Source organism: Aulostomus chinensis, chromosome 1 (assembly GCF_037954235.1).
Source record: "Aulostomus chinensis isolate RoL2024-O1b breed Wild chromosome 1, RoL_Achi_v1.0, whole genome shotgun sequence".
NCBI lineage: Eukaryota > Metazoa > Chordata > Actinopteri > Syngnathiformes > Aulostomidae > Aulostomus > Aulostomus chinensis.
In genome coordinates, this window is record NC_141320.1 from 26,169,441 (window position 1) to 26,194,143 (window position 24,703).

Sequence of the window (24,703 nt, forward strand, 5' to 3'; positions counted from 1 at the left end):
ATCACTGTAGCATTAAATTGAGTTCATTAGCAACTCTTACTAAATGACTGTCAGCATCACTTTGAGGTTGTTCGAAACTCTTACTACATTACTGTAAGCATCACTGAGTTTCTTAGCAACTATCACTACATTATTGTTAGCATCATCTTGAGTTCATTAGCAATTCTTCCGACATCACCGTTGCAATATTTTGAGGTTCGTAGCAACTTTTACTACATTACTGTCGCATTATTTTGAGGTTCGTAGCAACACTTACTACATGACTGTCAGCATCACTTTGAGGTTATTCGAAACGTTCACTACATTACTGTTAGCATCATCTTGAGTTCATTAGCAATTCTTCCGACATCACTGTCGCAATATTTTGAGGTTCGTAGCAACTCTTACTACATGACTGTCAGCATCACTTTGAGGTTATTCGAAAGTTTCACTCCATTACTGTTAGCATCATTTTGAGTTCATTAGCAATTCTTACTACATCACTGTCGCATTATTTTGAGATCATTAGCAATTCTTTTGACATCACTGTCGCATTATTTTGAGGTTCGTAGCAACTCTTGCTACATGACTGTCAGCATCACTTTGAGGTTATTCGAAACACTTACTACATTACTGCAAGCATCACTGAGTTGATTTGCAACTATCACTACATTACTGTTAGCATCATTTTAAGTTCATTATCAATTCTTCCGACATCACTGTCGCAATGTCTGTGTAGGTTCTCATTCATCCAGGTCATCGTAGATCGAAGCGAAGTAAAATCTGGTCAACTGGACGTAAGTTTATCTTGAAGACGTTTCACCTCTCATCCGAGAGGCGTCAAGGTCACCGCGGCCCTCTCCGAAGCGAAGGTCCCCTCTGCCAACCTCTCGGTCCAGGAAAGGAAGGCCTTGAATGCACTGAGCAAAGATGAGAACATCACCATCCTTCCGGCTGACAAAGGAAGATGCACGGTGGTCCTTGACACAACTGACTACCAGAACAAGATCAGTTCTCTTCTCAGTGACATTCACACATATGAGACCTTAAAACGCGACCCCACCAGCAGCTATAAGAAGAAAGTGGTGGAACACCTACAGAAGCTGCAAAAGGGGGAAATCATCAACCGCTTGGAGTATCACCGCCTGTACCCCGGAGACGCAGTTCCACGGATTTACGGCCTCCCCAAAATCCACAAGGAAGGTGCCCTGCTCCGACCCATTGTCAGCAGCATAAACTCCGTGACGTACAACATCGCCAAACACGTCGCCACCATCTTAGCCCCCTTGTTAGGGAAAACCCCCCACCACGTCCAGAATTCCATGGACTTCGTGAACAAGGTTAGAGAACTCAAGCTGGACCCAGATGAGACCATGGTGTCCTACGATGTGACCTCCTTGTTCACCTGCGTCCCTACCGTGGAGGCTGTGGAAACAGTGAAGAAACGCCTACAGCTGGACAACACCCTCAGCAACAGGACCAACCTCAATCCGGACCAAATCTGCCAACTTCTGGACCTTTGCCTGAACACAACCTACTTCCAGTACAGAGGGAAGTTTTTCAGGCAAAAACACGGCTGTGCCATGGGTTCTCCCGTATCTCCTATCGTGGCCAACCTATACATGGAAGAGGTGGAACAGAGGGCCCTGACTTCCTTCAGTGGACCCTCCCCCACCCACTGGTTCCGATACGTTGATGACACCTGGGTGAAGATCAAGATTCAGGAGGTACAACCGTTTACAGCACACATCAACTCGGTAGACGTCAACATCAAGTTCACCAGAGAGGATGTGAAAGACAACCATCTGCCCTTTTTGGACTGCGACGTCTCCATTCAAGAGGACAGGAGCCTGAGGGTGGATGTGTACAGGAAACCCACCCACACTGACCAATACTTGCTTTTTGACTCTCACCATCCTCTGGAGCACAAGTTAGGTGTCATCAGGACGCTGCAAGACCGAGCGGAGACCATCCCCACCAGCGTCCAAGGCCGGAAAAAAGAACAGCAGCATCTGAAAAGAGCACTTAAAACTTGTGGCTTCCCAGACTGGACCTTTGTAAAATCCTCTTCCAGGTCCAGAAAGGAGGAGAGCTCCAGGAGGAGGGAAGATGAAGAAGGCAGGAGAAAAAACATAGTGATCCCGTATGTGGCAGGGGTTTCTGAGAAATTAAGGAGAATCTATAATAAGCACCGCATCCCTGTGTCTTTTAAACCAGACAACACTCTGAGACAAAGACTGGTTCACCCCAAAGATCCCACCCCTCACAGCCAGAAAAGCAATCTGGTATACGCTGTCAGATGCAGTGAGGCCTGCACGGATCTCTACATAGGGGAAACCAAACAGCCCCTCAACAAGCGCATGGCCCAACATAGAAGAGCCAACTCTGGAGGACAGGACTCAGCGGTTTTCCTCCACCTCAAGGAGTAAAGCCACTCCTTCCAGGACGATCATGTCCAAATCCTCGACAGAGAGGACAGATGGTTTGAAAGAGGAGTTAAAGAAGCCATCCACGTCAGGATAGAGAAACCATCTTTGAACAGAGGAGGTGGACTGCGACATTTCCTTTCACCTATTTACTACCAAGTCCTTTCAAAACTTCCCCAAAGAGCTCAGCTGAAAGACCCATGTGGAACGGCTGATGCCAGCACAGCCCATTAGCATCTGAGTGGTCGGTGAAACTCCCTAACGACCACCCCTGAAACTCCCTGACACCGCACAACGACTGTCGTTTGGGGAGGCCAGGTGAGTCTCGGGAGGGTCGTTTCCACCACAATAGCACTGACCACTCCCACATAGGTTTATAAGCTGGAGTTTCCACACTCTTCACTAGAACTGAAGAAGCCTCTCGGATAAGAGGTGAAACGTCTTCAAGATAAACTTACGTCCAGTTGACCAGATTTTACTTCGCTTCGATCCACTGTCGCAATATTTTAAGGTTCGTAGCATCTTTTACTGCATTACTGTCGCATTATTTTGAGGTTCGTAGCAACTCTTAGTACATGACTGTCAGCATCACTTTGAGGTTATTCGAAAGTTTCACTCCATTTCTGATAGCATCATTATGAGTTCATTAGCAACTATCACTACATTACTGTTAGCATCATTTTGAGTTGTTGAGCAATTCTCACGACATCACTGTAGCATTAAATTGAGTTCATTAGCAACTCTTACTAAATTACTGTCAGCATCACTTGGAGGTTGTTCGAAACTCTTACTACATTACTGTAAGCATCACTGAGTTTCTTAGCAACTATCACTACATTACTGTTAGCATCATTTTGAGTTTTTGAGCAATTCTCACGACATCACTGTAGCATTGAATTGAGTTCATTAGCAACTCTTACTAAATGACTGTCAGCATCACTTTGAGGTTGTTCGAAATTCTTACTACATTACTGTAAGCATCACTGAGTTTCTTAGCAACTATCACTACATTACTGTTAGCATCATTTATGTTCATTAGCAACTCTTACTACATTACTGTCAGCATCATTTTGAGATCATGAGCAATTCTTCTGACATCACTGTCGCATGCTTTTGAGGTTCGTAGCAACTCTTGCTACATGACTGTCAGCATCACTTTGAGGTTATTCGAAACACTTACTACATTACTGTAAGCATCACTGACTTGATTAGCAACTATCACTACATTACTGTTAGCATCATTTTGAGTTTATTTGCAATTCTTCCGACATCACTGTCGCAATATTTTGAGGTTCGTAGCAACTCTTACTACATTATTGTTGCATTATTTTAAGGTTCGTAGCAACTCTTACTACATTACTGTCAGCATCACTTTGAGTTTATTAGCAACTATCACAACATTACTTTTAGCATCATTTTGAGTTGTTGAGCAATTCTCAAGACATCACGGTCGCAATATTTTGAGGTTCGTAGAAACTCTTACTACATTATTGTTGCATTATTTTAAGGTTCGTAGCAACTCTTACTACATTACTGTCAGCATCACTTTGAGTTTATTAGCAACTATCACTACATTACTGTTAGCATCATTTTGAGTTCATTAGCAATTCTTCCGACATCACTGTCGCAATATTTTGAGGTTCGTAGCAACTTTTACTACATTACTGTCGCATTATTTTGAGGTTCGTAGCTACTCTTACGACATGACTGTCAGCATCACTTTGAGGTTATTCGAAAATTTCACTCCATTACTGTGAGCATCATTTTGAGTTCATTAGCAATTCTTCCGACATCACTGTCGCAATATTTTGAGGTTCGTAGCAACTCTTACTACATAATTGTTGCATTATTTTAAGGTTCGTAGCAACTCTTACTACATGACTGTCAGCATCACTTTGAGTTTATTAGCAACTATCACTACATTACTGTTAGCATCATTTTGAGTTCATTAGCAATTCTTACTAAATCACTGTCGCATCATTTTGAGATCATAAGCAATTCTTCTGACATCACTGTCGCATTATTTTGAGGTTCGTAGCAACTCTTACTACATTATTGTTGCATTATTTTAAGGTTCGTAGCAACTCTTACTACATTACTGTCAGCATCACTTTGAGTTTATTAGCAACTATCACTACATTACTGTTAGCATCATTTTGAGTTGTTGAGCAATTCTCACGACATCACTGTCGCATTGAATTGAGTTCATTAGCAACTCTTACTAAATGACTGTCAGCATCACTTTGAGGTTGTTCGAAACTCTTACTACATTACTGTAAGCATCACTGAGTTGATTAGCAACTATCACTACATTACTGTTAGCATCATTTTGAGTTCATTAGCAATTCTTCCGACATCACTGTCGCAATATTTTGAGGTTCGTAGCAACTTTTACTACATTACTGTCGCATTATTTTGAGGTTCGTAGCTACACTTACTACATGACTGTCAGCATCACTTTGAGGTTATTCGAAACGTTCACTCCATTACTGTTAGCATCATCTTGAGTTCATGAGCAATTCTTCCGACATCACTGTCGCAATATTTTGAGGTTCGTAGCAACTCTTACTACATAATTGTTGCATTATTTTAAGGTTCGTAGCAACTCTTACTACATTACTGTCAGCATCACTTTGAGTTTATTAGCAACTATCACTACATTACTGTTAGCATCATTTTGAGTTCATTAGCAATTCTTACTAAATCACTGTCGCATCATTTTGAGATCATAAGCAATTCTTCTGACATCACTGTCGCATAATTTTGAGGTTCGTAGCAACTCTTACTACATTATTGTTGCATTATTTTGAGGTTCGTTGCAACTCTTACTACATTATTGTTGCATTATTTTAAGGTTCGTAGCAACTCTTACTACATTACTGTCAGCATCACTTTGAGTTTATTAGCAACTATCACTACATTACTGTTAGCATCATTTTGAGTTGTTGAGCAATTCTCACGACATCACTGTCGCATTGAATTGAGTTCATTAGCAACTCTTACTAAATGACTTTCAGCATCACTTTGAGGTTGTTCGAAACTCTTACTACATTACTGTAAGCATCACTGAGTTGATTAGCAACTATCACTACATTACTGTTAGCATCATTTTGAGTTCATTAGCAATTCTTCCGACATCACTGTCGCAATATTTTGAGGTTCGTAGCAACTTTTACTACATTACTGTCGCATTATTTTGAGGTTCGTAGCTACTCTTACGACATGACTGTCAGCATCACTTTGAGGTTATTCGAAAATTTCACTCCATTACTGTGAGCATCATTTTGAGTTCATTAGCAATTCTTACTACATCACTGTCGCATCATTTTGAGATCATTAGCAATTCTTCTGACATCACTGTCGCAATATTTTGAGGTTCGTAGCAACTCTTACTACATTATTGTTGCATTATTTTAAGGTTCGTAGAAACTCTTACTACATTACTGTCAGCATCACTTTGAGGTTATTAGCAACTATCACTACATTACTTTTAGCATCATTTTGAGTTGTTGAGCAATTCTCACGACATCACTGTCGCATTGAATTGAGTTCATTAGCAACTCTTACTAAATGACTGTCAGCATCACTTTGAGGTTGTTCGAAACTCTTACTACATTACTGTAAGCATCACTGAGTTTCTTAGCAACTATCACTACATTACTGTTAGCATCATTTAGGTTCATTAGCAATTCTTACTACATTACTGTCAGCATCATTTTGAGATCATTAGCAGTTCTTCCGACATCACTGTCGCAATATTTTGAGGTTCGTAGCAACTCTTTCTACATTATTGTTGCATTATTTTAAGGTTCGTAGCAACTCTTACTACATTACTGTCAGCATCACTTTTAGTTTATTAGCAACTATCACTACATTACTGTTAGCATCATTTTGAGTTTTTGAGCAATTCTCACGACATCACTGTTGCATTAAATTGAGTTCACTAGCAACTCTTCCTAAATGACTGTCAGCATCACTTTGAGGTTGTTCGAAACTCTTTCTACATTACCGTAAGCATCACTGAGTTTCTTAGCAACTATCACTACATTACTGTTAGCATCATCTTGAGTTCATTAGCAATTCTTCCGACATCACTGTCACAATATTTTGAGGTTCGTAGCAACTCTTGCTACATGACTGTCAGCATCACTTTGAGGTTGTTCGAAACTCTTACTACATTACTGTAAGCATCACTGAGTTTCTTAGCAACTATCACTACATTACTGTTAGCATCATTTATGTTCATTAGCAATTCTTACTACATTACTGTCAGCATCATTTTGAGATCATGAGCAATTCTTCTGACATCACTGTCACATTATTTTGAGGTTCGTAGCAACTCTTGCTACATGACTGTCAGCATCACTTTGAGTCTATTAGCCACTATCACTACATTACTGTCAGCATCATTTTGAGTTGTTGAGCAATTCTCACGACATCACTGTCGCATTGAATTGAGTTCATTAGCAACTCTTACTAAATGACTGTCAGCATCACTTTGAGGTTGTTCGAAACTCTTACTACATTACTGTAAGCATCACTGAGTTGATTAGCAACTATCACTACATTACTGTTAGCATCATCTTGAGTTCATTAGCAATTCTTCCGACATCACTTTCGCAATATTTTGAGGTTCGTAGCAACTTTTACTACATTACTGTCGCATTATTTTGAGGTTCGTAGCAACACTTACTACATGACTGTCAGCATCACTTTGAGGTTATTCGAAAGTTTCACTCCATTACTGTTAGCATCATCTTGAGTTCATGAGCAATTCTTTCGACATCACTGTCGCAATATTTTGAGGTTCGTAGAAACTCTTACTACATTATTGTTGCATTATTTTAAGGTTCGTAGCAACTCTTACTACATTACTGTCAGCATCACTTTGAGTTTATTAGCAACTATCACTACATTACTGTTAGCATCATTTTGAGTTGTTGAGCAATTCTCACGACATCACTGTAGCATTAAATTGAGTTCATTAGCAAATCTTCCTAAATGACTGTCAGCATCACTTTGAGGTTGTTCGAAACTCTTTCTACATTACTGTAAGCATCACTGAGTTTCTTAGCAACTATCACTACATTACTGTTAGCATCATCTTGAGTTCATTAGCAGTTCTTCCGACATCACTGTCGCAATATTTTGAGGTTCGTAGGAACTTTTACTACATTACTGTCGCATTATTTTGAGTTTCGTAGCAACACTTACTACATGACTGTCAGCATCACTTTGAGGTTATTCGAAAGTTTCACTCCATTACTGTTAGCATCATCTTGAGTTCATTAGCAATTCTTCTGACATCACTGTCGCAATATTCTGAGGTTTGTAGCAACTTTTACTACATCACTGTCGCAATATTTTGAGGTTAGTAGCAACTTTTACTACATTACTGTCGCATTATTTTGAGGTTCGTAGCAACTCTTAGTACATGACTGTCAGCATCACTTTGAGGTTATTCGAAACGTTCACTCCATTACTGTTAGCATCACTTTGAGTTCATTAGCAATTCTTACTACATCACTGTCGCATCATTTTGAGATCATTAGCAATTCTTCTGACATCACTGTCACATTATTTTGAGGTTCGTAGCAACTCTTAGTACATGACTGTCAGCATCACTTTGAGGTTATTCGAAACGTTCACTCCATTACTGTTAGCATCATTTTGAGTTCATTCGCAATTCTTCTGACATCACTGTGGCATTGCATTGAGTTTATTTGCAACTCTTACTAAATGACTTTCAGCATCACTTTGAAGTTGTTCGACACTCTTACTACATTACTGTAAGCATCACTGAGTTGATTAGCAACTATCACTACATTACTGTTAGCATCATTTTGAGTTCATTAGCAATTCTTCCGACATCACTGTCGCAATATTTTGAGGTTCGTAGGAACTTTTACTACATTACTGTCGCATTATTTTGAGTTTCGTAGCAACACTTACTACATGACTGTCAGCATCACTTTGAGGTTATTAGCAACTATCACTACATTACTGTTAGCATCATTTTGAGTTGTTGAGCAATTCTCACGACATCACTGTCGCATTGATTTGAGTTCATTAGCAACTCTTACTAAATGACTGTCAGCATCACTTTGAGGTTGTTCGAAACTCTTACTACATTACTGTAAGCATCACTGAGTTTATTAGCAACTATCACTACATGACTGTCAGCATCACTTTGAGGTTATTCGAAACGTTCACTCCATTACTGTTAGCATCATTTTGAGTTCATTAGCAATTCTTACTAAATCACTGTCGCATCATTTTGAGATCACAAGCAATTCTTCTGACATCACTGTCGCATTATTTTGAGGTTTCGTAGCAACTCTTACTACATTAATGTTGCATTATTTTAAGGTTCGTAGCAACTCTTACTACATTACTGTCAGCATCACTGAGTTTATTAGCAACTATCACTACATGACTGTCAGCATCACTTTGAGGTTATTCGAAACGTTCACTCCATTACTGTTAGCATCATTTTGAGTTCATTAGCAATTCTTACTAAATCACTGTCGCATCATTTTGAGATCACAAGCAATTCTTCTGACATCACTGTCGCATTATTTTGAGGTTTCGTAGCAACTCTTACTACATTAATGTTGCATTATTTTAAGGTTCGTAGCAACTCTTACTACATTACTGTCAGCATCACTTTGAGTTTATTAGCAACTATCACTACATTACTGTTAGCATCATTTTGAGTTGTTGAGCAATTCTCACGACATCACTGTCGCATTGAATTGAGTTCATTAGCAACTCTTACTACATGACTGTCAGCATCACTTTGAGGTTGTTCGAAACTCTTACTACATTACTGTAAGCATCACTGAGTTGATTAGCAACTATCACTACATTACTGTTAGCATCATCTTGAGTTCATTAGCAATTCTTCCGACATCACTGTCGCAATATTTTGAGGTTCGTAGCAACTCTTACTACATTACTGTCGCATTATTTTGAGGTTCGTAGCAACTCTTACGACATGACTGTCAGCATCACTTTGAGGTTATTCGAAAATTTCACTCCATTACTGTGAGCATCATTTTGAGTTCATTAGCAATTCTTACTACATCACTGTCGCATCATTTTGAGATCATTAGCAATTCTTCTGACATCACTGTCGCAATATTTTGAGGTTCGTAGCAACTCTTACTACATTATTGTTGCATTATTTTAAGGTTCGTAGAAACTCTTACTACATTACTGTCAGCATCACTTTGAGGTTATTAGCAACTATCACTACATTACTGTTAGCATCATTTTGAGTTGTTGAGCAATTCTCACGACATCACTGTCGCATTGAATTGAGTTCATTAGCAACTCTTACTAATTGACTGTCAGCATCACTTTGAGGTTGTTCGAAACTCTTACTACATTACTGTAAGCATCACTGAGTTTCTTAGCAACTATCACTCCATTACTGTTAACATCATTTATGTTCATTAGCAATTCTTACTACATTACTGTCAGCATCATTTTGAGATCATTAGCAGTTCTTCCGACATCACTGTCGCATTATTTTGAGGTTCGTAGCAACACTTACTACATGACTGTCAGCATCACTTTGAGGTTATTCGAAACGTTCACTCCATTACTGTTAGCATCATCTTGAGTTCATGAGCAATTCTTTCGACATCACTGTCGCAATATTTTGAGGTTCGTAGCAACTCTTACTACATTATTGTTGCATTATTTTAAGGTTCGTAGAAACTCTTACTACATTACTGTCAGCATCACTTTGAGTTTATTAGCAACTATCACTACATTACTGTTAGCATCATTTTGATTTGTTGAGCAATTCTCACGACATCACTGTAGCATTAAATTGAATTCATTAGCAACTCTTACTAAATGACTGTCAGCATCACTTGGAGGTTGTTCGAAACTCTTACTACATTACTGTAAGCATTACTGAGTTTCTTAGCAACTATCACTACATAACTTTTAGCATCATTTTGAGTTCATGAGCAATTCTTCCGACATCACTGTCGCAATATTTTGAGGTTCGTAGCAACTTTTACTACATTACTGTCGCATTATTTTGAGTTTCGTCGCAACACTTACTACATGACTGTCAGCATCACTTTGAGGGTATTCGAAAGTTTCACTCCATTACTGTTAGCATCATCTTTAGTTCATTAGCAATTCTTCCGACATCACTGTCGCAATATTCTGAGGTTGTTAGCAACTTTTACTACATCACTGTCGCAATATTTTGAGGTTCGTTGCAACACTTACTACATTACTGTCTCTTTATTTTGAGGTTCGTAGCAACTCTTAGTACATGACTGTCAGCATCACTTTGACGTTGTTCGAAAATTTCACTCCATTACTGTGAGCATCATTTTGAGTTCATTAGCAATTCTTACTACATCACTGTCGCATCATTTTGAGATCATTAGCAATTCTTCTGACATCACTGTCACATTATTTTGAGGTTCGTAGCAACTCTTAGTACATGACTGTCAGCATCACTTTGAGGTTATTCGAAACGTTCACTCCATTACTGTTAACATCATTTTGAGTTCATTAGCAATTCTTCCGACATCACTGTCGCATCATTTTGAGATCATTAGCAATTCTTCTGACATCACTGTCGCAATATTTTGAGGTTCGTAGCAACTCTTACTACATTATTATTGCATTATTTTAAGGTTCGTATAACTTTTACTACATTAATGTCGCATTATTTTGAGGTTCGTAGCAACTCTTACGACATGACTGTCAGCATCACTTTGAGGTTATTCGAAAATTTCACTCCATTTCTGTTAGCATCATTTTGAGTTCATTAGCAATTCTTACTACATCACTGTCGCATCATTTGGAGATCATTAGCAATTCTTCTGACATCACTGTCGCAATATTTTGAGGTTCGTAGCAACTCTTACTACATTATTGTTCCATTATTTTAAGGTTCGTAGCAACTCTTACTACATTACTGTCAGCATCACTTTGAGGTTATTAGCATCTATCACTACATTACTGTTAGCATCATTTTGAGTTGTTGAGCAATTCTCACGACATCACTGTCGCATTGATTTGAGTTCATTAGCAATTCTTACTAAATGACTGTCAGCATCACTTTGAGGTTGTTCGAAACTCTTACTACATTACTGTAAGCATCACTGAGTTTCTTAGCAACTATCACTACATTACTGTTAGCATCATTTATGTTCATTAGCAATTCTTACTACATTACTTTTAGCATCATTTTGAGATCATTAGCATTTCTTCCGACATCACTGTCGCAATATTTTGTGGTTCGTAGCAACTCTTACTACATTATTGTTGCATTATTTTAAGGTACGTAGCAACTCTTACTACATTAGTCAGCATCACTTTGAGTTTATTAGCAACTATCACTACATTACTGTTCGCATCATTTTGAGTTGTTGAGCAATTCTCACGACATCACTGTCGCACTGAATTGAGTTCATTAGCAACTCTTACTAAATGACTGTCAGCATCACTTTGAGGTTGTTCGAAACTCTTACTACATTACTGTAAGCATCACTGAGTTGAGTAGCAACTATCACTACATTACTGTTAGCATCATTTTGAGTTCATTAGCAATTCTTCCGACATCACTGTCGCAATATTTTGAGGTTCGTAGCAACTTTTACTACATTACTGTCGCATTATTTAGAGGTTGGTAGCAACTCTTACGACATGACTGTCAGCATCACTTTGAGGTTATTCGAAACGTTCACTCCATTACTGTGAGCATCATTTTGAGTTCATTAGCAATTCTTACTACATCACTGTCGCATCATTTTGAGATCATTTGCAATTCTTCTGACATCACTGTCGCAATATTTTGAGGTTCGTAGCAACTCTTACTACATGACTGTCAGCATCACTTTGAGGTTATTAGCAACTATCACTACATTACTGTTAGCATCATTTTTGAGTTGTTGAGCAATTCTCACGACCTCACTGTCGCATTGAATTGAGTTCATTAGCAACTCTTACTAAATGACTGTCAGCATCACTTTGAGGTTGTTCGAAACTCTTACTACATTACTGTAAGCATCACTGAGTTTCTTAGCAACTATCACTACATTGCTGTTAACATCATTTATGTTCATTAGCAATTCTTACTACATTACTTTTAGCATCATTTTTAGATCATTAGCAGTTCTTCCGACATCACTGTCGCAATATTTTGAGGTTCGTAGCAACTCTTTCTGCATTATTGTTGCATTATTTTAAGGTTCGTAGCAACTCTTACTACATTACTGTCAGCATCACTTTGAGTTTATGAGCAACTATCATTACATTACTGTTAGCATCATTTTGAGTTGTTGAGCAATTCTCACGACATCACTGTCGCACTGAATTGAGTTCATTAGCAACTCTTACTAAATGACTGTCAGCATCACTTTGAGGTTGTTCGAAACTCTTACTACATTACTGTAAGCATCACTGAGTTGAGTTGCAACTATCACTACATTACTGTTAGCATCATTTTGAGTTCATTAGCAATTCTTCCGACATCACTGTCGCAATATTTTGAGGTTCGTAGCAACACTTACTACATGACTGTCGCATTATTTTGAGGTTCGTAGCAACACTTACTACATGACTGTCAGCATCACTTTGAGTTTATTTGAAAGTTTCACTCCATTACTGTTTGCATCATTTTGAGTTCATTAGCAATTCTTACTACATCACTGTCGCATCATTTTGAGATCATTAGCAATTCTTCCGACATCACTGTCGCAATATTTTAAGGATCGTAGCGACTTTTACTACATTACTGTCGCATTATATTGAGGTTCGTAGCAACTATCACTACATTACTGTTAGCATCACTTAGAGGTTATTCGAAACACTTACTACATTACTGTAAGCATCACTGACTTGATTAGCAACTATCAATACGTTACTGTTAGCATCATTTTGAGTTCATTAGCAAATCTTCCGACATCACTGTCGCAATATTTTGAGGTTCGTAGCAACTTTTACTACATTACTGTCGCATTATTTTGAGGTTCGTAGCAACTCTTACTACATGACTGTTAGCATCACTTTGAGGTTATTCGAAACACTTACTATATTACTGTAAGCATCACTGAGTTGATTAGCAACTATCACTACATTACTGTTAGCTTCATTTTGAGTTCATTAGCAATTCTTCCGACATCACTGTCGCAATATTTTGAGGTTCGTCGCAACTTTTACTACATTACTGACGCATTATTTTGAGGTTCGTAGCAACACTTACTACATGACTGTAAGCATCACTTTGAGGTTATTTGAAAGTTTCACTCCATTACTGTTTGCATCATTTTGAGTTCATTAGCAATTCTTACTACATCACTGTCGCATCATTTTGAGATCATTAGCAATTCTTCCGACATCACTGTCGCATTATTTTGAGGTTCGTCGCAACTCTTACTACATTATTGTTGCATTATTTTAAGGTTCGTAGCAACTCTTACTACATTACTGTCAGCATCACTTTGAGTTTATGAGCAACTATCACTACATTACTGTTAGCATCATTTTGAGTTTATTAGCAATTCATAGACATGACTGTCGCAATATTTTGAGGTTCGTAGCAACTTTTACTACATTACTGTCGCATTATTTTGAGGTTCGTAGCAACTCTTACTACATGACTGTCAGCATCACTTTGAGGTTATTCAAAAGTTTCACTCCATTACTGTTAGCATCATCTTGAGTTCATTAGCAATTCTTCCGACATCACTGTCGCAATATTTTGAGGTTCGTAGCAACTTTTACTACATTACTGTCGCATTATTTTGAGGTTCGTAGCAACTCTTACTACATGACTGTCAGCATCACTTTGAGGTTATTCGAAACGTTCACTCCATCACTGTTAGCATCATTTTGAGTTCATTAGCAATTCTTCTGACATCACTGTCGCATCATTTTGAGATCATTAGCAATTCTTCCGACATCACTGTCGCATTATTTTGAGGTTCGTCGCAACTCTTCCTACATGACTGTTAGCATCACTTTGAGGTTATTCGAAACACTTACTACATGACTGTAAGCATCACTGAGTTGATTAGCAACTATCACTACATTACTGTTAGCATCATTTTAAGTTCATTAGCAATTCTTCCGACATCACTGTCGCAATATTTTAAGGATCGTAGCGACTTTTACTACATTACTGTCGCATTATATTGAGATTCGTAGCAACTATCACTACATTACTGTTAGCATCATTTTGAGTTCAGGAGCAATTCTTCCAACATCACTGTCGCAATATTTTGAGGTTCGTAGCAACTTTTACTACATTACTGTCGCATGATATCAAGGTTCGTAGCAACTCTTACTACATGACTGTCAGCATCACTTAGAGGTTATTCGAAACACTTACTACATTACTGTAAGCATCACTGACTTGATTAGCAACTATCAATACGTTACTGTTAGCATAATTTTGAGTTCATTAGCAAATCTTCCGACATCACTGTCGCAATATTTTGAGGTTCGTAGCAACTTTTACTACATTACTGTCGCATTATTTTGAGGTTCGTAGCAACTATCACTACATTACTGTTAGCATCACTTAGAGGTTATTCGAAACACTTACTACATTACTGTAAGCATCACTGACTTGATTAGCAACTATCAATACGTTACTGTTAGCATCATTTTGAGTTCATTAGCAAATCTTCCGACATCACTGTCGCAATATTTTGAGGTTCGTAGCAACTTTTACTACATTACTGTCGCATTATTTTGAGGTTCGTAGCAACTCTTACTACATGACTGTTAGCATCACTTTGAGGTTATTCGAAACACTTACTATATTACTGTAAGCATCACTGAGTTGATTAGCAACTATCACTACATTACTGTTAGCATCATTTTGAGTTCATTAGCAATTCTTCCGACATCACTGTCGCAATATTTTGAGGTTCGTCGCAACTTTTACTACATTACTGACGCATTATTTTGAGGTTCGTAGCAACACTTACTACATGACTGTAAGCATCACTTTGAGGTTATTTGAAAGTTTCACTCCATTACTGTTTGCATCATTTTGAGTTCATTAGCAATTCTTACTACATCACTGTCGCATCATTTTGAGATCATTAGCAATTCTTCCGACATCACTGTCGCATTATTTTGAGGTTCGTCGCAACTCTTACTACATTATTGTTGCATTATTTTAAGGTTCGTAGCAACTCTTACTACATTACTGTCAGCATCACTTTGAGTTTATGAGCAACTATCACTACATTACTGTTAGCATCATTTTGAGTTTATTAGCAATTCATAGACATGACTGTCGCAATATTTTGAGGTTCGTAGCAACTTTTACTACATTACTGTCGCATTATTTTGAGGTTCGTAGCAACTCTTACTACATGACTGTCAGCATCACTTTGAGGTTATTCGAAAGTTTCACTCCATTACTGTTAGCATCATCTTGAGTTCATTAGCAATTCTTCCGACATCACTGTCGCAATATTTTGAGGTTCGTAGCAACTTTTACTACATTACTGTCGCATTATTTTGAGGTTCGTAGCAACTCTTACTACATGACTGTCAGCATCACTTTGAGGTTATTCGAAACGTTCACTCCATCACTGTTAGCATCATTTTGAGTTCATTAGCAATTCTTCTGACATCACTGTCGCATCATTTTGAGATCATTAGCAATTCTTCCGACATCACTGTCGCATTATTTTGAGGTTCGTCGCAACTCTTCCTACATGACTGTTAGCATCACTTTGAGGTTATTCGAAACACTTACTACATGACTGTAAGCATCACTGAGTTGATTAGCAACTATCACTACATTACTGTTAGCATCATTTTAAGTTCATTAGCAATTCTTCCGACATCACTGTCGCAATATTTTAAGGATCGTAGCGACTTTTACTACATTACTGTCGCATTATATTGAGATTCGTAGCAACTATCACTACATTACTGTTAGCATCATTTTGAGTTCAGGAGCAATTCTTCCAACATCACTGTCGCAATATTTTGAGGTTCGTAGCAACTTTTACTACATTACTGTCGCATGATATCAAGGTTCGTAGCAACTCTTACTACATGACTGTCAGCATCACTTAGAGGTTATTCGAAACACTTACTACATTACTGTAAGCATCACTGACTTGATTAGCAACTATCACTACATTACTGTTAGCATCATTTTGAGTTCATTAGCAATTGTTCCGACATCACTGTCGCATTATTTTGAGGTTCGTAGCAACTCTTAGTACAAGACTGTCAGCATCACTTTGAGGTTATTGGAAACGTTCACTCCATTACTGTTAGCATCATTTTGAGTTCATGAGCAATTCTTACTACATCACTGTCGCATCATTTTGAGATCATTAGCAATTCTTCCGACATCACTGTCGCAATATTTTGAGGTTCGTCGCAACTCTTACTCCATTATTGTTGCATTATTTTAAGGTTCGTAGCAACTCTTACTACATTACTGTCAGCATCACTTTGAGTTTATTAGCAACTATCACTACATTACTGTTAGCATCATTTTGAGTTGTTGAGCAATTCTCACGTCATCACTGTAGCATTAAATTGAGTTCATTAGCAACTCTTACTAAATGACTGTCAGCATCACTTTGAGGTTGTTCGAAACTCTAACTACATTACTGTAAGCATCACTGAGTTGATTAGCAACTATCACTACATTACTGTTAGCATCATCTTGAGTTCATTAGCAATTCTTCCGACATCACTGTCGCAATATTTTGAGGTTCGTAGCAACTTTTACTACATTACTGTCGCATTATTTTGAGGTTCGTAGCAACTCTTACGACATGACTGTCAGCATCACTTTGAGGTTATTCGAAAGTTTCACTCCATTACTGTTAGCATCATCTTGAGTTCATTAGCAATTCTTCCGACATCACTGTCGCAATATTTTGAGGTTCGTAGCAACTTTTACTACATTACTGTCGCATTATTTTGAGGTTCGTAGCAACTCTTAGTACATGACTGTCAGCATCACTTTGAGGTTATTCGAAACGTTCACTCCATTACTGTTCGCATCATTTTGAGTTCATTAGCAATTCTTCTGACATCACTGTCGCATTATTTTGAGGTTCGTAGCAACTCTTACTACATGACTGTCAGCATCACTTTGAGGTTGTTCGAAACACTTCCTACATTACTGTCAGCATCACTGAGTTTATTAGCAACTATCACTAAATTACAGTTAGCATCATTTTGAGTTCATTAGCAATTCTTCTGACATCATTGTCGCATTATTTTGAGGTTCGTAGCAACACTTACTACATGACTGTCAGCATCACTTTGAGGTTATTCGAAACGTTCACTCCATTACTGTTAGTATCATTTTGAGTTCATTAGCAATTCTTACTAAATCACTGTCGCAATATTTTGAGGTTCGTAGCAACTTTTACTACATTACTGTCGCATTATTTTCAGGTTCGTAGCAACTCTTCCTACATGACTGTTAGCATCACTTTGAGGTTATTCGAAACACTTACTACATTACTGTAAGCATCACTGAGTTGATTAGCAACTATCACTACATTACTGTTAGCATCATTTTAAGTTCATTAGCAATTCTTCCGACATCACTGTCGCAATATTTTGAGGTTCGTAGCGACTTTTACTACATTACTGTCGCATTATATTGAGGTTCGTAGCAACTATCACTACATTACTGTTAGCATCATTTTGAGTTCAGTAGCAATTCTTCCAACATCACTGTCGCAATATTTTGAGGTTCGTAGCAACTTTTACTACATTACTGTCGCATGATATCGAGGTCCGTAGCAACACTTACTACATGACTGTAAACATCACTTTGAGGTTATTTGAAAGTTTCACTCCATTACTGTTAGCATCATTTTGAGTTCATTAGCAATTCTTACTACATCACTTTCGCATCATTTTGAGATCATTAGCAATTCTTCCGACATCACTGTCGCAATATTTTGAGGTTGGTAGCAACTTTTACTACATTACTGTCGCATCACTTTGAGGTTCGTAGCAACTCTTACTAAATGCATGTTAGCATCACTTTGAGGTTATTCTTAACACTTACTACATTACTGTAAGCATCAGTGAGTTGATTCGCAACTATCACTTCATTACTGTGAGCATCATTTTGAGTTCATTAGCAACTATTACAATTTATAGTTTTAAAGGTTCGTTCCGCCAAAATAGTTTCTAATTTATAGTTTTAAAGGTTCATTCCACCAAAATACTTTCTAATTTATAGTTTTAAAGGTTCGTTCCACCAAAATACTTTCTAATTTATAGTTTTAAAGGTTTGTTCCACCAAAATACTTTCTGATTTATAGTTTTAAAGGTTCATTCCACCAAATACTTTCTAATTTATAGTTTTAAAGGTTCATTCCAACAAAATACTTTCTAATTTATAGTTTTAAAGGTTCGTTCCACCAAAATACTGCTTTCTGTCCAACTTCTCAGTTTTAAAGGTTCCTTCAGTTGAGGGATCCTGGTTCTGTGTGAGGGGTTGAGGGTCGATATGGGATGATGAGGAAGATTTCATGTCACGATGGTCCTGCTAAAGTAACTGAGAGTCATGACATCAAACAATGTCATCAAATTACGCTTGAACTCTTAAAATGGCAATAAAATCTACTGGAATCATTTTAGCACAAACACTTTTATTGTGATTTTGTGAGCATCATTTTTCAAACATTATAACATAAACTTTAAAAACGGTCCATTCACGAACACTCTTACTTGAAGGTAGTCACTGATATCAGTAAATAGCTGATAAAGATTTGTGTTCATGTTTTAATTCTCTACTCTGACCTGTGCTGAGACACTGGACCAGAGAGGAAGACCTGCTCAGCCTCCTGCATGGACCAGTTCTGCAGCTCAGTGATGACGGCGAGGGATTCAGCATTGAGTTCATTTTAAACTTTTTGGAGGAAACAAATGAAGGCTCACAGTCACACTGACGCAGCTACAAATAATTTGATATGCAACAGACTGGTTTCTCTTCTGGTAGTTTGTTATCAACTGTTGTCACATTTATGGATCACTTGAGCTGATAAGATGAAGGCTCCAAAGGACCAGCTGGAGATGCCAGGGATTGAACCCGGGGCCTCATCCATGCAAAGCATGCGCTCTACCACTGAGCTACATCGCCTCTGTCAGAGTCACTGTTTAACTGATGCAGCAACACAAACACAGACACAACATTTTTTAAATTATTATTCTTCATTTTAGGGAAAAAAGGAAGTCAGCCTGTGATCTCAAAGGCTCTGTGATCTAGGTAGTTTCACTGTGATGTCAGCCCACACAGCCTTAGACCACAGAGGCAAGTCAGGCTCCAGGAAGCTGAGGCTGCTCCGTTCTCAGTCCAGTCCAGAGTGAAGGTTTCCCTCTCTGAAGCTTTACAATCCAGCCCAGATCCTCTCTGACTAGCAGGAGTCTTTGACCAGGAAATGAGAATTATATTGAACGTCTGCTCATCCTCAGAATGAAGTAAAAGTATTTGTGTTCCTAAAATAATCTCCAGATGCTAAGATCAATTATTAACATTGATTGACAGCTCTAAACTGACCCATCATCACAATACAGTTGCAAACTGAGGACTGGAATATTTAGAAATCCACAGTTGCTCATAACAACTGGTAGTACAAGTACACAGTAGAGACGACTGTAGGAAGTAGCAGTTGTGAGCCTTGAAGAAAATGCAGTAAAGACAGGAAGCCCCCATCACATTGTCAGTGTTTCAGTGACTGGCATTGTGAAGAGACTGAGACAAAGTCAGTTATGAATGGAGGGCTGAGTTGGAGCAGAGGGGGACAGGATCCTTGGGGTGGACTGTCTTTAGGGGGCTGAGGTGTCTGGTGGTCTTGGTGGACCCTCTGCATCTCAAGCTGAGACAACTGTGTTCTTGAGTCATTGTCTATAGTCTCTGTTGTTGGAGAGCTCAATGTGGTCCCTGATGGTCTAGTGGCTAGGATTCGGCGCTCTCACCGCCGCGGCCCGGGTTCGATTCCCGGTCAGGGAATGAGTTATTCAGAGGTTGAGGGAGAGGTGATAAGGTGGTCCACATGATGGTGGAGGTGATGAACTGTGAATCCATCATGGCTCCACTCTCACCCCCATTGTAGAGTTCTTGGTTCACTCTGCCATGGCCCCATGTTGAAGGGTGACTGTCTCATTCAGGTTCAACCCTTTGTTAGACTCTATTAAGTCACTGACTCCCAAACTCTGTAATCCTCCTTAGTAGCTTTGGATCCTTGCAGCACAGAAAGTCTGTTCACTGATGTAGGAACTGAAAAACTTAGAGCTCCGGTCCTCCGTTCCTTCCTACACTGAGCAGAACAAACACAGAACAGAGAGCAGTTCCTCCTACAGTTCTCAGAAAGTCTGAGGGCACCAAAGAAAGGAGGGAAATGCAATCAATGTTGAATTATTTTACATTTCTTATATTTGATCAAAGATAGAACTTAATAAGCGTCCATCAACCTGCAGGACAAACTCCTTCACTGTGTGGGAGGTTCAGAGTCCCTGGTTTGATTGCAGCTTTGACCTGAGCAGGTGTTCATCCTCATCTCAGTAACAGGGGACACTTTATCACACCAGTGGACAAACATCAGCATTCATCACCCAGCAGCTCCTCTGATCAACAGAACAAGCTGAAGTATTCTGAGAAGGAGGGCATCGATCCCTCTACCTCTCACATGCTAAGCTAGCACTCTACCATTGGAGCTAAGTCCCCTTTTGAGCTTCCATTTGAGTTTTCTGTTCCCATCTCTATGGTAACGGTCAGTTTTGACCCACATCTTCAATCAGCTGTAAAATTCACTAAAAACAATTTTCTATCATCCAAGTTGTTTCCATCTCTTGGTTTCCTTGGTAGGCTTCCTTATCCATGGAAATATTGATTTGAATATTTTGTTGTGGGCCTCTGGACCTTTTTTTAGTCAGTAAACCCTCGATTTCAATTAAAAAAATGATAAAATGAACCTTTGGGTTTGGCATAAAAGTCTTTTTTTCAGCAACAGAACTTTAATATAAACACTAAATGAAAAGCAGAACAGGCCAGAACACAAACTCTGCTCTGCCGTCCTTCCTGGTTACTGGGCATGGACTGCTGGAAGGGGCATTTTCCTCAGAAAGGGACAAGACGTTCATCCACTCTCACCTCTGGCCCTGGGTTGAATGTTGGTGCAAGGAGCTGCACCCATCTTTCCCAGACATCCCCAATGGGGGCAAGCTTGTCAGGTCTTGCTCCGGTGTCTCTGTCGTCAAATCTGAGGACTCTTGATGTTCGTTGAAAGTTCTGAAGTGGCCTTGTGGCCCGGAAAATATTTCTGCCTGTCGATGCGTCCCAGAGACGATCAGTGGCCTCACTGCAGGATCTGAACACTCCAGGAAGAAGAACACCAACAGAAGCATCCAGGTGTCCCTCATCAATGTCTTTCCACTTGTCACCATGGACTTTTTTTCCTTTGAGGTTTGTCACAGCAATGCTGACTCTTTGTAGTGACAGTGGCATGAACAGAACCATCAACCATAAACAGCTCCAAACATGTCTTGATGTCACTGCCTCTCGTCACAGCAAACCTTGTGATTCCAGGGCTCATTTTGATGACATCAGCAGCAGCTGCCCTGCCATGTACATCAGGAGACACTGAGCTCCAGCCAATGTTCCCTCTAGTTTTTCATGTGTCTGGTTATCCTCACAAGCTCCCTGAGCTCACTGAGGACCACTGTGAGCACCATCTGAGGTAGGACCTGCATGGAGGGCAGAGACAGAAGAATCAGGGACAAGGATCTGTCGGTTTGCTGCTTTATGAAAATATTGTAAATGATTATTATTCTTCATAATATTGTTTTAGTAACCTGCTTAGGAGTTGTGAATGATGCAGAGTCCATGGGAAACAGCTAATGCTGTGGTACCCCCCCCCCCCAAGTTACTGTACAAACCTCAGAAACCTTTTGCCATAATAAGACAAGATGTTGTTATAGAGATGTAAAGATAAACCTATAGAGATGTACATGTATATAGATGTAGTCAAGTCAAGTCAGTTTTATTTGTATTGAACCAAATCACAACAAAGTTCTCTCATGACTCTTTACAGGTCGAGCAGGTCCAGCACCAAACTCCTTCAATGAACCTCCACCCAACAGTTCTCCACCAGCAGCACATCCTGCAACAGCGGCGACAAAAACCTTCCTTTTAACAGACAGGAACATAGAGCAGATCCAGGATCAGTGGGGACGGCCTTCTGCTTTGACCAGTTGGAGGGAAAGAGAGCAGGAGAGCGGGGCAGAGACAAAGACAGATAATGGAGGAAGACAGATATACAGAAGGAAAGAGAGGGACAGAGATAAAGAGAGAGAGAAGGGAAGAGACTGATGGACAGACGATGAGCAGGTGGAGCTACGGGTGGCAGCTTGAGCCTCTTCAGGTCTGCAGCCTCCTCCAGCAGCACCGACATCTGGGATGAAGGGAGAGGGAGTTAGTGACACATCTGAGTATGATTTATAAATGACAAATAAAGGAGGACAGAGAGGAGTAGAGAGAAGCCCAGTGCACCATGGGAGATCCCCCAGCAGCCTAAGCCTATAGCAGCATATCTAAGGGCCACCCTAAGCAGCCCAACTATAAGCCTGATCAAAAAGGTTGCTCTTAAAGGTCGAGAGGGTGTCTGCATCCTGGACTGAAACTGGGAGACGGTTCCACTGGAGGGGAGCCTGATAGCTGAAGGCTCTGGCTCCCAGTCTACTTTTAGAACTCTAGGAACCACCAGTAACCCTGCATCCTGGGAGCGAAGGGTTCTAGCTGGATAATAGGGGACTAGGAGCTCTGTCAGGGATGAAGGAGCCTGACTGTTGAGGACTTTGATGGTAGAAGGAGAATTTAGAATTCTATTCTGAATGTGATAGGGAGCCATGCAGAGAAGCCAGTCCAGGAGTACTGTCTACTAGTTCTAGTCAACACGCGGGCCGCAGCGTTCTGGACCAGCTGGAGAGTTTTCAGGACCTACTTCTTCTTTTGGTCACAGGTTTGAAGATACCTGTGGAAGTGAAAGGAAAGGCTGTGAGAGCCACACCTCTCCAGTGACCTGGGACATGATGGCAGTGGTGGGATTTGAACCCACGCCTCCTTAGAGACTGGAGCCTTAATCCAGCGCCTTAGACCGCTCGGCCACACTACCTCACTGTGCTGCTCTCTGAGTTGGTCTGCTAAAGGCATGTTGAAGAGGAAGTAACATCATGATATCAAACTTATTCTGAAGGGGGACCCCTTTCCTCCCACGGTCACAGGAAGTGACAACAGCGCTGCTAGAAGCAGGAAAGAAATGGTAAAAGGACTCAGTTTGTACAGAGCCTTTCTACCTCAGCAGCACTCAAGGAGCTGAACAATGTCCTCTCATTCACACACTCACACACTGATGCTGAAGGCTGCCATGCAAGGAGCCAACCTACTCATCAGAAGTATTTAGGGGTTCAGTCTCTTACTCAAGGACACTTTGACATGGTCACTGGAGAAAGTGAGGATCAAACCAGCCACCCTTTGGTTGCCAGACGGCCACGCTACTCCTGAGTCATATGACCTGGATAAGATGGTGAACTACAGCTGATCGCCATGCTAGCAAACCCTCTTTTGTTTGGTTTGGTTGTTGTTTAGTGACTGTGGATGAATACACAGGAGAAGTTGAGCATAAATTTGTGTTCCCTGTTCACTTGAATATATGCAGGAGTGTGAGGTGGAAATACTACTTGTAGGAGAATGAGAGTTCAGTCTCAGCGCGATGACCTGTGCTGACACTAAAACATGTCAGCCCACAGAACAAAGATGGCAGTCCTCTGGGAGAGCAAGTACACCACACATACATGAAGAAACCCTACAGGAAACAAATATGTTGCCAGAGACTTTTACTCTGTTTTTGTTGTTTACCCAAGTACAGGATTGGAGGGAGACTGATGGTCGCTGTTTGGGTTTTTGGAAAACAAGGAGGCTGTGGGTTCAAGCTGGATTCTCAGAGACTATTTCCCCAACCTCTACATTGGCATCTACGCTGTCATCCAGTCACGTGACTGAAGTCATCCAGTCACGTGACTGAAGTCATCCAGTCACGTGACTGAAGTCATCCAGTCGCGTGACTGAAGTCATCCAGTCGTGTGACTGAAGTCATCCAGTCAGGTGACTGAAGTCATCCAGTCACGTGACTGAAGTCATCCAGTCACGTGACTGAAGTCATCCATTCATGTCAGTGATGTCACTTGGCAGGACTCTCATTGCCGTCTCATTCTAGAAAAGAATCCAGACTCCACCTGTGGCTCCATGA

At 39.8% G+C, this 24,703-nt stretch overlaps 2 non-coding genes across 2 annotated transcripts; one reads left to right on the forward strand and one right to left on the reverse strand.

The window, feature by feature from the left end:
• The first annotated feature begins 20,337 nt into the window (after positions 1–20,337).
• On the forward strand, positions 20,338–20,409 carry trnae-cuc (transfer RNA glutamic acid (anticodon CUC)). The gene has a single exon. It is a non-coding gene; the product is annotated as a tRNA-Glu (tRNA).
• Positions 20,410–23,487: 3,078 nt separating this feature from the next.
• On the reverse strand, positions 23,488–23,569 carry trnal-aag (transfer RNA leucine (anticodon AAG)). Its single transcript has one exon. It is a non-coding gene; the product is annotated as a tRNA-Leu (tRNA).
• Between the last annotated feature and the right edge of the window lie 1,134 nt (positions 23,570–24,703).